General features: G+C 39.9%; 1 protein-coding gene across 1 annotated transcript in view; it reads left to right on the forward strand.

The window, feature by feature from the left end:
• SULF2 (sulfatase 2) overlaps nucleotides 1-13,234 on the forward strand; it is a 137,462-nt gene that overhangs the window by 38,782 nt on the left and 85,446 nt on the right. Inside the window, exons 2-3 of the mRNA XM_065645799.1 lie at nucleotides 1,141-1,207; nucleotides 8,287-8,450. The gene's annotated coding sequence lies outside the window, so the exon portion shown is untranslated. The remainder of the gene's footprint in view (nucleotides 1-1,140; nucleotides 1,208-8,286; nucleotides 8,451-13,234) is intronic.

Genomic DNA, 13,234 nt, shown 5'->3' on the forward strand with positions numbered 1-13,234 from the left:
ATTTGACCAGGTTTTTAATGATCCAGGGGTTTGTGTTGCGCTGACTGTTCATAGCTCTACTTCCCCATCAGCAGGTTTGAACCTGCAGCCCTTGTGAAGACTAGGCTGACGGAGAGCTCGCTCGGATGGCAGCGCCTGCGCCTGCAGGGCCGCGGGCCGCAGGCCCCGCGCTGCGCTGCTCTGGTGGGCCTGTGCTGCTTTCCTCTCGTTCACGCGCGCAACGCTACAACTAGCAGCGTCAGAAATAACTGCCTATAGTTTTGCTTGTAACAGAGACTGAAAGTTCTACCTACGCACCAGATCTGGAGATTATCCTAATAGGAAAGAGTCATCGGAAATACGAAACGCGTGAGGAGCAGACTTGACGTAAAGAAGCGGTGCTGTTGGCCTGTGTCAGTCGCAGCCTGCAAGACTGCGCGCGCCCATCAGCGACTGCAGATGTCCTGGCAAAGAGTCTTTGTTTCTCAATTTGTATTAGTAATAACAAGTTCAAAAAGATTTGAATTCTTTTTGGAATCCATAAGTGCCATCATTACTAAATTTGATGCCCATTCGACCTCAGTGACAGGAACTTGGAAGTGAGCGGAGTAGCGTATCAGTTCTTGTTTAATGCTGGAAGGACAACTGCATGTGGAAAGTGTGACAGGAAAAAAAAAGGTGTTTTGAAGGAGAAAAGAACGCCTGAGAGGCCAAAGTTACAAGCAGAGTTTCCTAAAACTAATTCTACAACAGGGAAATAAAAGCCTGCTTGTGGATAGTTTTGCGAAATGGTGTGGTTTCTTTGGCGGCGATATTATCATCTTTGTGTGATGCTTCAGCCAAAGAAATCGGTCATATCGGTATTTGGTTAATGCTGGTGAGTGGTTGCATGGAAGCCCTTCCCACAGGTGTGCACAGAGTGCTGTTCGTAGCTTAATGGGTACATTTCACTATGTCCTGAATAAATCAGTACCTTGAAGGGGGAACATCGTAATGCTCTTACACTGTCTCTTTGGAGGAAACTTCAAATTAAGGGATTTGCCTTATGTTCCTAAAGTCTGATTTTAATGAGTGGACTGTTCTAGTTATACGTGCAAATAAAAGCAAAATTGTGTACACTGGTGAATCACTTGCTAATTTGTTCATGGTAATGTTTTACAGCTGCTGATACCGGAAAGCTTGATTACTCGCCTCGGTATTCCTCTATAGAAGACCAATTGCTGACCTTGTGAGTATAAAATCCTCTTGTACTACGTTAATTGCCTAGTCTCTGTGGCACTTAAAATTCACTCATATATTCCATGAGGAGATTTGTAGGCATGTTCAAAGTTTATTTACTGATGAGTAGTTTCGCCTGAGGAATAGAGCTCAAAGTTTCCTTTTTGTATGCAAAAAATAATTTTATTTTCAGTTTCCAGGAAATCTCTTTTGTCAAATAATGGAAAGCAGGTATTTTCCTGACAGTTGAAAAGTTGTCAAGTATTTTTCTGATGTTGATCTTTACAGAAAGTGCTCCTTTTCTGAGAAAACTTAAAAAAAGAAAGCATTATTGTAAATCAGTGTAGTAGTATTAAGCTTATCAGATGTATTGATTTCTAAAAATTGATGAGCTGGTGTGGACAGGAGGGATTTAGAATTCTGAATTTAGTTCATTGATACTGTGGCTTTTCAATCAAGTAGTAATAAATACACTCTGGACACTATGAAACTATCAGGTTTGTGATTCCAGTATTCTAAGTTACTAAGATAATCTGTTAAGATATAGGCTTTTTAATCATGTCACATTTGCATTATATTGAAGAGAGTCCGCCTTGTGCCCGCTATTCTACATGGAATACTGAATCTTTTTCATGTGCTTTGAGACAATTATCTGTCCCTCATCAGTTTGAGTTGTGGTCCAAATTTGAAAGCAAGGCTGTGAGAGTCTCGTAGCACGCACCAGCACAGTGTAATGGAAATATAGTCTGTCTTTCTCCTCCCTGTGATCTTCACTATTTACATTAGATGTTTTCTGCTAACATACCTCACTCTGGGAGTTAGCCTTGCTGTTAGATCTCCAGCTCATGGAAGGTGATACAAGAATGACCATTAAAAGGAAGATTGTTGCAGTGCATTGGTCCTGAATGCTGGTCTTCACAATAAATTCAGATGACAGATTAGTGTGATTAGTACTATAGGTGAGCTCTGGCGCAGGTTGGAATCTTTAAAGCATGTCTTATTTAAAGATCAGTTCATTTACCTTTTATTGAAGCAGGGAAGCAAACATCTGTGCTGCTTTTTTGCTAATTACCTCTGGTTCTGTTTAGACAAGCTGTTCGTATTCCCTCTCTTGCACTTGGAGAGTTCCCTTTTCTATCTGTCGTTCCCTTCTCAGTGCTCTCTGAATGCTCTAAAATTCAGTTTGGTGTGTTCTCTCTCTCTGCTGTTTGCTGCCTCTCTACCCTTCTCCCTGTTATTTTGCAACGACAGTTTTAAGCAAGGACCTACTGCTTTGCTGTGGTGCTGAGGTAAAAGGATGTGGTGCAGGGCAAATGCACATAGGGAGGCAGAGGAAGGAACCACCAGTGGGTGGCAGTAACCATCTCGGGAGCTGTGCCGTTTTCAGTCTGGAGATTTGGCCACTCGTTTTTCTCGTGTCTGGAAGTGTTCTGTGATGGGAAGTCCTCAAAAAGGAGGAGAGCGAGCTTGCTTATTAAGTAACTAGCTGAACTGCTCAATGTGGTTTTCTGTGCCTTCTTTCCCATGAACCCAAAGAGGTGGTGTGGGTTGGTTTGTTTGGTTTTAAACATTTCACTTCATAGTAGCATAAATCTGCCAATCATTAATATAAAGGAATTTGGACTTGATTGTGAGGTAGGTTTTTATTCCTCCATTGTTGCCTTTATATGTTTTTACCACTTGTACAGAGGACTTTTGGCATTGAAAATTTTGTGTTATGCTTCTGTTTGGAGCATGACTGAGAAATTGCTTAAATTATTGATTAATTTGGATTTAATGTTGGTTTCAAGATTCTATAATTTTGTTTTAACTGAATGTGTGGTGTTAGCAATGCATCCTTATTACTCTGTTGCAGACTGTCTTATGTCATTTTATAAAGAACAAATCTCTTACCTAATATTCAATATAAACAGTTGTGGAGTGTGGTGGTGGTTGGATTTGTGCTCATGTTTTTCCTTTGGTAAATATATATATATTTTTTTAAACTCATAAATATGGAGCAACCCTTTCTGTACTGTATCTATAAAAAAACCACCCACAAAACCAACCAAACAAAAAGTTCTCCACTGTGTGGAATGGAATAAAGATGAGCAAACTTTACCTTTCAAAACTTTTAGGTTTCACTGTGAATATTTTGCACAGCTTGAGTTACGTTGTAGACCAGGGAGGTAATTGCACAGCCTTTGAGCCTGATTCTACTTAAGTCTATGGATAATGAGAAACGCTGCAAAAGCGCTCTAATTAAAATAAAATTATTTACAATGTCAGCAGCTGCTAGTTTTAGTGGCTGCAAACTTCTTTATAGCTGTTCTGATCTTAGGAATTTGGAGCATGTAGGATTTAGCTTTGCTACAATTCAGGCTTTTGGCAGTAATGTAGAGGCTACGCTCAATCCTTCAGAAATTAAAGAAATAGAACAAAGCAGATTTAAGGGGCTTTTTAGGTTTCAGAGGATTTTTTTTGCATAAAGTAGTGTTAGGTATTTTCTTTGGTTGACATGCTAATGTTCCTAGTATGATATAGCAAGACAGGAAAAAAAAATTCTTAGCAGCTCACATGTGAGCTACTAGAGAAACCTATTATAAGCTTAATTCTAAGTTGTACAGAGGCACTACACTGCTGACCTTGCTAATTTTTTTTTCTTTATTAGTATTATTTCTTCCACTGTCCTAGAAATCTGGCTTTGTCTATCTTTTTAATGGAGAGTTTTAATGGAAAGCAATGGTACATTTGGCTCCCTTGCTTGACTTTTCTGCAGCCAGGCACGTTGCTGGTAAGAGTTACGGGGAAATGTGCTGCTCTGGCACACAGATTCAAATGCATCGCACTGCTGTGTGCTCACCGGCTGTGACAGCGGAGCTCTGCTTCTCAAAAGCTGCGACGTCGTCTCTGCTCACTGGAAAATTAAGCTCAAAGGGGCAGGGTAGTGAAAACTGGTGGTCACTGAAGAGAGGTTGATAAATATTAATGTCTTAATATGAGAATTGCAATTTTGAATTTGAACTGATTGTGAATAAGCATCAACTGTTTTAACAGCTGAGGTTCTGCTGTAGTTAAATACTTAAACATTCACCCACCCACTATTAAAGTTAATTTTATGCTTGTGAAGGCTCTTTTAGTTTGATCCCTTGCACAACTATCATTATCATTATATGCGATCGTGTCTAAAAGGTTTGGTTTGTTTTCCCTTGTTCAATATGCAGGACAGATGGAGCTTACCGCATCAGATAACTGCAGCACTTTCTTTTAGTGGCCTGATGCCTGGTTTAGCAGGCACCATACAATAGTGAACCTGACTGCAGAATTATTGAATACTTGGGTTCTTTTACAGTTACTATCAACATAATATCTAAATACTTCGTGATTATTAGAGTAATTTCAAATCAGGTGTCATTACTGCCACCACTTCAGACAAGATAGACACGACACAATTTAGATTAAAATTATGTTATTAGCTTGGGAATATGGAGGATTGATTTACCTAGTTGACTTTGCATTTTTATAGCATTTTACAGCATACTTGTCATCAGCACATCTTTGGCTTCATTTGCAGTTTAGCATGTACGCTGCTGCTGAGATTGTCAAGCACCCAGGAAACAGCCATTGTAATCTAAGTTATCAACTATGGAAATGCCTTGCTTCAGGGAATCTCTCAGACGTTCTACAGAAGTCATTAATAGTTAAATGTTAACGTAATCTTTTACAGTTAAACCTGCTTTTTGTGGCGGAGGGTTGTTTTGCTTTTGCTTGGCATTTTTTGGTTTTCTTGTTTGCTTTTGCTGTCATGTGTCAGACTACTGCAGGCCAGTCTGGAAGAGCGATGGGAGCTTTCGGGTTCATACCACCGTGTACTACTTGATGAGTGTAGTAAGTGCTGGAGTAACAGCTCGTTCTCCTCTGCATACGAGGCAGCTGCGTGAAAACACTGAGGTGTGTCTTGCCAGCAGCCTAAATAGCTTTTTGCCAACAGAAAGGGAGCTTCAGTGACTGAGGGCTTCTGTTACAGGTTTCCTTTCAAGTTCCAGAGGGAGGTATGTGGGTGTAGTTAAAGGACCCCAAATTCTGTTCCACCCGCCTGTCTGTCTTCTCACCCTTTCACCTTTTTGGCTATTAGCAGTAATTAACAGCAGAGGAGTGCCTCAGTTCTAATAGGAGAGAGGAAGCAGGTTAAAGCAGTGTGACTCCTTGGCTCTGGGCCAGTCAATTTATGGAGCATTTTAGGTGAGTTCCGAGGATAGCATCTAAGAATATAGTTCACTAGAGACTAGTTAAAGATGTGTACTATTTCAAAGATTCATTAGTAGGCACTTGGAAGTTGGATAATGGTAGATACACTGCAAGCCACAAGTTTTGCTTCTCATTCGATCATTTAGTGATCCCATACATTAAAAAGAACACTGTGTTTAAAGAGAGAGGGTCAATTAAAGATGACTGGGACAAATTACACTGTCTGTGACACTTGTACAAGTAGATTTATTTAATTCTTTAACAGGGTGCGTATATATTGCCTATGAATTATGTTTATTGCTCCGCTTGAGGGCAATTATTTTAATGGTTTTGTACCCTATGGAGTATAGTACTTATATCAATAACGCAAATACCAAATTATGTCCTGGGTCTTTAGTCCCTTTCAGTTACAAGAAGGAATCCAGGCAGGGTTGAATAGCCTTCAAGTAATCTGCAATAGCATCATGTTTTGGTGAAATCCAAATACATTATACCCAGTGTAAACAGTTTGCTGCCGAGACAGCAGGCAAGTTAGCCATTTGATCTTCTTTTTGTGGATTTCTAACTTTGTTTATGTTGAACCTTTCATCTTTGGAAAGGAGAAATACGAGCTTGTCCAAAACTGACTTTTGTGTTATCTTTTTAATGGGTTTTAACTTGCTGAGAATAGAAAATATTCTAGTACAGTATGAGATTCTACCAGATAAATGGAGTGTATACTCTGTATAGTTAGATGCGTGTAGATACAGGTTGTAGACCGTGCTCTTTGGAGGGAGATGGGCAGGCCAGTGTGCTTGAGGAGATTTATTAGGGAGACTGGGCTGTCAGGTGCTGGGCCAGAAAGATATCTGGCTTTGGAAGAGATGGGGAAGCAGCTGGCCCAAGAAGCCTTATGGTTTGCTGACGTGGATTGAAGGTAATGAGAGATGGCAGTTAAAAACAGAGGGACTGAACTTCATAGGGCTGTGGATCAAAGTAAGCTATGCTAAGGGAAACGCTGGAGTGTGATTTGTGAAGCATTGCTGATACTGGCGAGGGAATGAACTGCATAATAATCTAAATGGGGCAAACAATTCACGGTTATACCCTTCGTTTTGGGCTGTCTGTAGAGCTGAATAGAGATTAGCTATAAAGTGTGGTGGTGGTTTTGTTGTTGTGGGGTTTTTTTTTCTGCGTGATCTTGTTTATACTCATGAGATTTGCAAACATATTGTAATAAAAAGCTGAAGTTCATCTTGTGCGTTGTCTCAGGATTTAGGCAAGGAACTAGAATGTTTATGCCACAGTCTAATACTACCTCAAAGGTGTTATTCGTGTATTTCTGAGAATATCTGTGTGGCAGTGTAAGCCTCGCCCTGTTGAAGAAGTGCGGAACCTCTATCTTTGCTAATTTTAGATTGTTTTTTTCCCTTTCAAAGCATCTGAGTATCTCCATAAAGGACCGTCTGTGGAGCTGTAATTAATTGCCAAAGCCCTGCTGGTGAAGTCCACTCTGTTCCAGAACATAAAAATGAGCTGTTTGTTACCTGTAATGTCATGACTTGTTTCCTTGAACAGTAATTGATGTCAATTGTAGATGATGTCTATGAACTTGAAATTGTGTTGTTTATCTGCTAGAGACCTCGAGAGTGTGATCTTCTAACTCAGTCACGGCGGTATAGATTACCTCTGTAGTGCAAGTATTGTCTAGGGACATAAATTACAGCAATTAAAATTAGCTAGACGAGAGCAAATGATGCATTATTAATTGGCATAGTCATTAAAGGGCTGCAGAGAACCTAAAAGAGATACAATGTCGATACTCAAGCACTGAAAGTGACAGGCAGTGTGCAAAGACCAGTGATTGTATTCAAAGCTCGAGGTCATTAAGACATGGGAATTATGTGGAATTTTATGACTGCAGGTTAAGATTGCTACAACATACTAACGATATGTTGAAATGGGAATTTTTTGAGCATGATAGTATTCAGATGACTATTCTGAAGACTGGAATCGTGAAATTAATTTCTACCTGAAGATTGTAGAGCATTTTATTTTAAAGAACTTGGAAACAACAGAGAATTTTAAGGAAATCCTGTCAGTAATCTGGTGAATTTAAGCAGAAAATGAACGTTTTTCAGCATTAAATATAATAATCTGAGCTCATATAAAGAAGGATAAATCTTGGTACACTGAAGAATGAAGATTTAATTAAGAGTCTCTTTATACTGCAGAAACAAAGTCTTGCCTGTGTCATGCTGAGGAATATGGCAATCTGAATAAGAGGCTCATGGTAATGCAGCTGTATATCAACTACTTAATTATTCATAAACCTTCTTGTCAGTGAGTTTCAGTGATTTACCTATCTCAGCTAATTTGCCATATTGGAAATACTGCTTGTTTTATAAAATTGTTCATTTATATTGCTATAAATGAGGAATGAATGCTGAAAAGGAAGTGTCTTTCATGACAGAGAGGTTTTAATAATTGATTTGCAAAGCAAAATAAACTTTAAATACTGAAGGTGTTAGGACAGCAACGTATTAGTTTTGACAACTGATAGAAGAATGTATGTCTACTGGGCAGAGTTAAAACTCTAAAGCAAGCACCTCAGGTTTTTTCTCATCTAAGGGATCCTAGCAAAGTTTTAGCTTTTCAAAACTTACTGGTGCTTTCCTATTCTGCTTGCTAAAAATTCAGATTTTTAATTCATCTCGCTGTGTACCCCGAAGTTTAAACGCTGAATGTTTTTAGCTTTGCTGTGCGGTTGCCGAATTGAATGGCCTCTGATTCAGAGAACTGAGTCGTGTCAGAGTTCAGTTACTATGCTTTTAGGAAGTCCGCCTGTTGCCAAAATGAGCTTTCTTTTTTTCTTTTTCCAAGCTGTACGCCAGAGTCTGCATCAGCATGCAACTGAACTCGAGAAAAGCGCGTATGTATAGCCACTGAAAAAGCAGCACAAACCTACAGCTACATCTTCTGGAAGAGCAGCCACCAGCACAATAGTCGCTCCAGGAGTGAGCGGGCTCTCTGTTCGGCTGTATCAGGTATATACCTGTTTGCTTAAATAAATGTTTTTGACTGGTTAATATTCTTCTGGGCACTGAGAACCAGATGTGCTATGACTCTGGCTATTCAGTCTTGGAGCTGTGGTTAAAAACTCTCCTGTAAGACAGCCTTGTTCCTGCTATCTCTGTGTTCAGGGTAGTGGAAGAGTTCCCTTGTTACAAATATAATGATTTAGCAGTATCACAATGAAATGTGTCTGCTTTGTTATGTTCAATGCTTATGTGTTACATCCTCGACACTCTGCCCTGGTTTGAAAGCAAGTGCTTAGCAGTCAGAGCAGGTACGGAATGATGCAGCATACTTCATCACCGGCTTTGTTCTCTCTGCGTGCTTCCATGATTCAGTGCACGATGCCAGCCAGGACCTGTGGAATTCAAGGTCTTTGGGGTCTAAGTAACTTACAAGCTTCCATTATTCAATTCCTGGTTTCCATTAATTTTGCTGCTGCTCTTTTCAGACTTTTAGGCTGTGTGGGGAACCCATTGCTGGGAGCTATAATCGGGGCAATCGGTAGAACTGAAGCAGAATGGTGAATATTGGTTTTAAGTCGTGTCGGCAAATAGGTTTTGCTCTTGTGTCCAAACTATGTTTGGTGTTGAATGAAAGAAGTTAAGGAGGTAAGCAGCAGGGTAACAAAGAACCAAGTGAGCCAATTCTGAAGTTTGTCTGGAGTATAGCACCTCCAGAGGCTCCAGGAAGCACTATGTGTGTGTTCAGCCACTGCCTAGAGAGAGACAATATAGGATAATGATGTAAAAAGCGGTCACGACAGGTTATTTGCCCTAGGACAGCAAGCAACAGACCATAAATCTGTAGTTTTGTTTGCTTAAAGAAGCATATTGCTGCTCCTATGTGTGAGTTTACCACCTTTCCCTTTGGTAGGCAGTGGTGAGCCAATTTGGGAAAATCCAGGTGTTGTCTAGGTGTTTAGATAGATATAGGAGCTTGTAAATCTTATTCGTGTTCAAGGATTAGCAACACTGTAATTTTATGTTCCTGTGTTATCAAGTTACGTGTTAATGCAGAACTTGTAGATATAACTGGGCAAGGCTTTGAAAAGTGACCAGTAATTTGCATATATGGTAGTCTTGAAATACTCAATTTCCAGTTTCTTCCAAAGGTCACACTCTTCTTGAGAGTATCTTTTGCCAGATATAGGAAAATCTGGCCAGGCAAGTTGCCCCACGCTGTTTGCACATATGCAGGCTTGGGTACTGTGTTTACAGATTCATCATTATTGATTTTCCTTTCTTGAGCTTGTGTCATTTATCACATTTTAAAAGATCAACTTCACTTTCATAAACAGTTTATCTATGATCTCCGTTCAATTAACACAGCCTAGGAACAGCAGTTCCCCTGCAATAGCACCATCTTTCATACCAGAGCTGCTTTTCGTGAATTCTTTGAGCCAGATTAAAGTCATGCTGTGGATGATACACCTTGCGTATTCCCAGTTCACAGGGCAAAATAAGTTATGCTGGAAAGTTTGCAGTGGCCTTTGCCAAAATATTACTTTAATCACCAGTTGGAGATAGTGGTCACTGGCATGTGGTCTGACCTGCTTCCCCACAGAGATGTGGGGAATAGAATTATCTCTATTATTGTTGCAATGTTTACTTTTAAGGTAGTATCTTGTATATGCCATGCAGTGCCAAGAATTCGTCTGTTAAATAGTAGTGCCCTCCCTTTTTCAGATAACAGAGAAAATCTGAAAGACACTGGCCTAGCTTTCAGAAGTGCTCAGCATTTATGGTTTCAATTATCTTTCACTGGAGTGCTCAGCATTTCCAAAATTCAGTCATTAATACCCCAAACCAACAGAAGGAAGCTGGTGCTAGCAGAAAATTAGTTCTGAGCTGTGCTTCCAAACAAAGATATTTTAACAAAAAGTTCCTTAATTATTAACACAACTATTCAACTTCTGAAATATTTAAGTCACAATATTATATGCTGAGCTTAGTGGAATTGGGGTGACATAAATAAGGACAGGATGATGAGATCAAGTGCCACCAAAAAAAAGGAAAGATGCTGAGGATTCCAGGAAAGAGGAATAGGAACTTTAGCTCCTTGGTTTGTAAGTCCACAAGTCCTGTAAATTTCAGTTTCTCCTTTCTAAAAAGAGAACATACACATAAGTGTATTATACAAGAAGCTGAACAATTTTATAATGATGGCTATCTTGTGCATTTTTTTACCTCTTTTATAAAATATGAAACCAGCATTACTATGCTGTTTGTTATGGAGTTGATAGCTGTACTTACATCTGTTGTTTTTTGCATAATTTACTAGATACCATAGCAGAAGTTAAGGGTTTATCTACAATTTTTTTAAGGTAGGTGTGGAGTTCTTTTGACTTTCTTAAAAAACCTCTGTTTTCTGGGAAGCAGAAAATAAGTCAGCTATCAAAATCTTCCCCCGTGTTATTCTTGTTGAGTGCTTGCTGCTGGGGTGCTGAAGTGACTCTCTGAGGAAAACTGAGAATATACTTCAGCCAAATTGCATTATCTAACACTTCTGTAACAGAGCATGGCCTAGCATTTTTCTTTTTTGTTGTAAGTCTTCCTGCTTAATCTTAGTCTCCTCTTTCCCAGGATGGTGTTTTGCTGGGCAGAGGAGCACTTTGTACTCTGTGGTCTCCTGGCGGTATCCACTTTAATTTTCAGTTTATTGTAATTTGCTTTCTTGGACTCTTAATTTCATTTCATCGTAACTTGGCACGTTGTTTAGCTGCTATTTCCCAAGGTCTGCCGCTCCCCTGTCCTGGTCACGTCGTTTTTGATTAAGCAGTCGCAAAGCCCTTTACCCAGCTTCTAAAGGGTAAAAGTCAAAAATCAATAATGTGCCAGTCCTCCCCAAGTGCAGTAGCAGTCAGAGGTAAATGAATGATTAAACATGATGAATAACAGTGTAATGGAAGACACAAAGTAGGGAAAAGTGCTCACTTTAGCCTAAACTCAGAGATTTATTGCTGAGTACTACAAATAATGGCATCATCAATCTTCCAAGGACTAAAAAAGGCACCCGCTGCAGCCGGTTTAAAATGCAGTGAAAGAAATCTTACCTCGTCATCACTGCCTGTTGTGGTCCAGTTATTCTGTAGTATGGAATACATGCTGCGTAAGGAAATCGGTATGTAAACTTTGTAGTGAAAATGGGATGCTTCTTGTACAGTTTGAAGTTGTCAAGACTGTTTGGCAGAGAAGAAAAAGTCACGAATGTCAATTACTATGGATGTGTGTACAAGGATGCCAATATTCAAACGTTTAACTGGTACCAAATGACTGGCATAGATTAGCTTTGTAAGATGGGACTAAGATGGTAATTGTTCTTAATAAAACGGGCGAAAAAAGGAATATTACTTAAAGAGTGAAAAGAGAAACTTTCCAAGGATATAAGGCAAAGAAGAGAATTTAAAAGTTAGAGCTTCTATGGGATAATGGGAATAATTTAGGCATAGATGCTCAACAACGCCTAATGTTTCTAAGTTAATTCTTTCCTTGGCTGTTGATGAAGGAGAAGACTGGCCAGAGACAGTAGTTTTCCTTCCCTTTGTTCACCAAAGAAGAGGAAAATATACAGAAACTACAGTCAATATTACATAATTAGAAAATAATTTTTGACTGTTCGCAGCTGTAGCCTGTAGAGTTAGAAGCAGTCTACCTCAGAGAAGAAAGCTTTCCGGGACAGCCGATCCTGCAGGAAACAGTGCTATGGGTTTTGCTCGAAATCCTCTGTTTTAAGAGTTTTAAAATTGCAGCCTGGCAAGGAGTGATGCGTGAGGCACGCTCAGGCCAGCCCTGCGCGCTGGAGCTGGTGTGGCTGTGCGCAGGGCCGGGGGCGCGCAGCCCCCTTCCTGGCCCGGCGGGGACAGCCGCGGAGCAGCCGCGGGGCTGCGGCCGCCTCTGCACAAGTCTGCTGGCGAACTCAAGGCTTTCGAAGGCTCTTCATTCAGCAGGAGAAATAGAACAGGGATGAAGCTTCCGTTTTTTCTTTCCACCTTTGAATAAACTAGGTGCTAGGACTTGTTATGTCTTTACTATGAGAAGTCTTGGGTAACTTCAACTATTTTGAATTCAAGATCTCATCATTATCTTAGTTTTCAGTAGCGACTTCTTGCACAGTTACATTCTAGATGCTTAAATTCATCCTGTGGTTTTTAATGGGATGCATCATCACTGTTCTGGGTTTCATTATCACCGTGATGTATATGCTTCCTTGTTTCTTTCCTATTAAAAAATCCTTTAACTTTAAGATCTCTTCACTCCCCATGCTTCCCATGACCTATTGGCTCTTCAAATAAATTCCTACTGTGATCTATTACTCTTTTGTACTCTCCTCACCCTACGTACTCATATGGAATCCATTTATCTTATACATATGTATGTCTTCCATAAATATATGGAATCAACTTAGGTCTCTTTTGGAGGATTTGTGTCTTCTCTGTGGAACTCGACGTGCTGTACATTTAATTTCATCTGGTGGTTCTGATGTTTAATTTGCTCTCGCAGTGACTCAGGAAGCTGGTACGGGTGGCCTACAGCCACCTCGGATCCCCAGATCCCTTGCCCAGTGACATTTCTCAGCAGTTTGGCAGCAGCCTTTTGTTATTACACATCCAATTAATTTGCTGTGGGCTCTGGAATTGATCTTTAAGTCCCTTTAAAATCAGCTATTTTAATTTTAATCCTTTTTCCCTGGAAGAACAACACTTGTATCCTGAGGTGTTTCCCAATTACTGTCAAGTAGTTAATCCAGCCTTTTT

This window comes from Caloenas nicobarica, chromosome 15 (genome assembly GCF_036013445.1).
Source record: "Caloenas nicobarica isolate bCalNic1 chromosome 15, bCalNic1.hap1, whole genome shotgun sequence".
Classification (NCBI taxonomy): Eukaryota; Metazoa; Chordata; class Aves; order Columbiformes; family Columbidae; genus Caloenas; species Caloenas nicobarica.